We start from the raw sequence: 4461 nt of genomic DNA, 5'->3' as shown, positions 1-4461 counted from the left end.
TTCATGCAAGTTATGATGTGCATGAATCAGATTCACTTGCTTGTAAAGTCTTAGTACCTTGTAATTAAATAGCTTATTTTTTTATGCAATGCAGGGCAAAGATTTACTGTGTGTGCACTGCCCTGGCACATGTGCAACTTCCCTTGCAGACCTGCACAGCATAGGCACTACAAACTCTATTTTTATATTTGATTTTCCAAGTCATGCCTGATTAGCATTACCTTACAGAAGGAGAACAGACACAAACTCGGGAGATGAATGACCTGGGTCTGCTGAGGCCATCAGTTCTGAGCACCCCCAACTCACACACACACACAGGGAGGCCCCATTGCTGGGTTTGGGTCCTGGCTGGCCCTGGTTAACTCCCAGCTGCTCCCAAAGGCACCAGGAACCACCCGGGGCATCAGTGCAGGGCAGCCACTGGCTGAGCAGTCACACCACAGTAAAACAGGCAGGACATTTCTCATGGCCTTAAACTGCAACCTTCCCACGGGGCAGGAAGGCAGAGCAGAGCCCCCCAGTTACAGCAGCCAGAATTTTCCTCAGCTTTAACATGTGCCTTACTCCCCCCAGAGATGGGGACACATCCTCCAGGCTGAACCCTGGGCACAGCTTCTGCCTGCAGGGATTCAGTGTCACAGCATGGCTCTCACTGTCATAGTCCCACCTCCTTTGTGTCACAGGGCCAGCTGGAGCAGGGGCATTATTGCAGCAGGTGGAGGGAGGTCACAGATGCACCAACTACAGCACTCACTGCAGGGGACAACCAGACACGGAGCAACAACAGGGCACCACAGCCCCCCTGCCATGGGGGACACCGGGGTCTGGCTGGAAACAAAGGATGGATGACTTCATACAGATGAGCACCACGTATTAGTCAGGATACAGTTAAAATAAAATAAAAATCTATGGCACTTAAAGCAAAATGGCACAGACAGCTGGAGCCAAAGTCATGGAGCATCATTTGGGAAGTTACTCAAGCATTCTGAAGAAAGGTCATTCCTGTCTAAATCATGCTAAGCAGGAATATCTGTAGCCCTCTAAAGGCAGAGAAGCCACCAGATCACAGACCTTTCCCCTCCCAGCTACAGACCCCTGTGAGGTACCAGGGGAAGCTCCAGCTTTCCCACAGAACTGCCCCTTCTTCTCCAAAAAAATCCCACACTGGGTGAGCCCTTCTCTCCTTGACAGTAGAGCAGGTACATTATGAACTTATGGTCAAACCGTGGCCCCTGCTTTCCTTCTGCTCCCTTCAGCTGATCTCAGAGCAACCAACATTCTGCTCTCAAGCAATTGATATTTCCACTCTGACATAAAACACAGTAGAAATTACACTATTAATAATTTCTTGCACTTGGCACCCACTGAAGTATCAACCCTTTGACAGCTGAATTGTTGAGGTTGTGTCAATAAGTGACCTTAATAAGTTTTTCCATAATACTTAGTGCAGCCACTGGTTGCTAGGTAAGCTTTTTATTATAGAACTGTATTAGATGAAGAGGTGCAAAAAGACCCATTAAAGAATGGCAAAGCAGTTTAACAAAAAGCCATTTACAAAATCAGGATGAAAAAGTGCAGAAATTCCTGAGAAATTTGGTGAGGGGAAAATGTGTTGGATTATGCATCCTTTGGCTGAGTTTTACACAGCAAAATATTTATCAGAAACTTTGAAACAGTAGCTCTTCCTGAAAATTCAACAAACCAAAACATGGATATCTGCCAGTTTCCATCTGAATTCTTCCAAATCAGTAAGTATCAGCACAGCTGCATTAACACCAGAGGGAATGCTTGGGAAGTAAGGCACTATTGACAGGAATCTATCCTGTGGTTCCAACTAATATTTACTCTGTGAGAGGTACTTACTTTACAAACAATTCGCTTTCAGTAATGTCTTCATTTTCTGCATAGACCTAAACTCACCTGAGTAGTTGCACCACATGAACGGTGCATTTGTCCCAGAATTCCTATTTTTACAGGATATGTGTGTAGCTACAGCTTTATGCCGTTAACGAGGCTCTGTCAAGCAGCAGAATATAAAACAAAGACCTGTAATTAAGCCTCGTCCACCTCAGCCACCCTCTGCTGCAGCAGCCCCAGAGAACAGCCCCTCTCCCTTTTTTGCCTGGCTTTCAGACAGACCCAGAGCCTGCCCCAATCTCCCCCTTGTCCCTGCAGCACCTCAGGGCTGCTGATAACCCCCCTTCGATGCAGCAGAGGAAACTTATCTCCTTCCCCTCGAAAAGGAAGATTAAAGGATCAAAAACCTCTTACCACCTCTCACCAGGAGGTCTGGCTAACACCCTGAAATATTCCCTTTCTTGCAAGTGTATGGAAGATTATTAATCCTTTCTCATTAAGCCTGGGCCACCCAGGAGCTTCCACAGCCCCATCCCCAGACACTGCACAACCAGCCCTGCTTCACGGAATTGTCTGCTCTCTGCTGTGAAAAGCTCCTGCTCTTCACTTCCAACCTGCCTAAAATATTTAATGAATACTTGAAACAGGCACCAACGTTTAATTTGCCTCCTGAAAAACAAGGGGGAAAACATATGGGTAATATGCAGCCTGTTTTGCGAAACAATAACGAAGCATCTGGTAACTTCTCCAGGAAAAGAAATGGAAGCTGAGGGGATATTTTACAGGACTTGGAAGAGTACATGGGATGGTGTGCTGTTATCCAGCATGTGAACACAGTCTCCTAGCACAGCTTGAGGAGAGATATTTGGTGTATTCCTTGTAAATCTCTGGCAAGCACAGCATACGGCCACTCTGCTCCCTCCAGCAGGCACAGGAGCCAAGCTTGCTCCTCACAGCCAGCCCAGGCAGGAATGTGCCCAAAAATGCAGAGAGAAAGGCTTGTGACAGAGCCATGGGTAGACTCACACCTTCATTGTGCCATCAGCCAGCAGAGCCAACCCCTCACGTGCCAATGCATTATTTCCTGCTGGGGTAATACACCTATCCTAAAATTCAGGGTTCCCTGGCATTTAAAGTTTATCCTCAACTTTAATTCTGTCCCCTGCTAGGACAAATAAGCAAAGTCCTCTTGTATGATTGAAATCTGAGGCATTAAAAATATACCTTCCAGATATCACTTTTATTGTATTGCCATAGTACCTATAACCACACACAAAATGCCAAATTTAACAAGCAGTACGTATTATGCACTACATAATGCTCATACACATGTACTAAGCAGCATATGTGGAGCTACACTATCAGCTGGTGTAACAGACCCAGGATTTGCCTTAGCAGTGTAAGAAAAGAATTCTAATTAGAGAGCTGTAAGAGAATTTAGACCCAAGTTGTTATAAAATACTATGAAAAGGATCAATGCTGAGAGAGGGAAGGGCATACAACGAGAATACACTCAGCAAGGGCATGATCAAAGGTAGGACAAATAGACTGCAAACACTGTGTAATGTGCAAACACCTCTGAGGTGTGTAAGGGTCTCTGAGCATCCTCCCTCCCAGCAGGAGGCTGCAAGCACCTTCAGAGGCCTAACCCACCAACACACCACAGCCAACTCACAAAAGCATTTCTCAGACAGGCAAGTTGTGCTGGGCTGGCCCAGTGCCACACAGTCACATGGCAAAGCTGTTCCCCATGCCTGTCTCTGCTCCCCTTCCAGCAGTGCAGGGGACACACTGGTGGAGGTGTTGGGTTGAGCACTGAGCACCAGGCAGGCCCTGCTCACAGGGATGGTCCAGCAGCACGTCCCAGTTGGGGTCCCTGCTGGCACCAGGCACAGGGTGCCCTGACCCCTTGGAGGGGACACTTCCCACACCCAGGTCCCTCTCCCAGCGTGGGGCACACAGACTGCCAGGCCAGGACACTGAGTTCCCACATCCCATGGATCCCAGCAACCACCTCGGATACCTGAGGCAGCCTCCAGCTGAGCTGAGGAAATATTTTCCTTTTAGGTGCAGCTCATTTCCCAGAGCAATCCTCGGAAACACAGTGCCTTGGATGTTCCTCTTCAAAGCAACAACCCAGGCTCAGTTTCCCTTTGCTCAGGAAGTTCCACGGGGGAATGGCACAAGAGAACAGCCAAGCACCTTGGAGTCAGGGTAAGCTTCAGCCACATGGTGCCAGCCCCACTGCCAGGCAGGAGCTGCTGCCACCTCAGCTGCTGTACCTGTCCCCTGCATGTCCCGTGTAAGAGCAAAACAGCCTCCCAGCTGAGGAGGGTCCACACCCATTCCCCAGCTGTACCTCACCTTACACACCATCCCTGAGCTTGTTTGAGCTCTCTGCACCCATCACTGTACACAGACCCCGGGGCTCCTGAGTACTTGTGTCCTTTGGAAGTTGGAAGGGGGAAGGTGGCAGTTTGGAAAATTCCAACCTTAACCCAAACCACTCTACTACTAGTATGTGCAGTGCCGAAGTGTGCAGACTTCCAAGGAAGAATTAATTATTAATAACTCAATGCAGTGAGAGCTGCTGTTTTCATTCTC

Source organism: Chiroxiphia lanceolata, chromosome 13 (genome assembly GCF_009829145.1).
Source record: "Chiroxiphia lanceolata isolate bChiLan1 chromosome 13, bChiLan1.pri, whole genome shotgun sequence".
NCBI classification, from domain to species: Eukaryota; Metazoa; Chordata; class Aves; order Passeriformes; family Pipridae; genus Chiroxiphia; species Chiroxiphia lanceolata.
Note: the sequence above shows the minus strand (reverse complement) of the source record.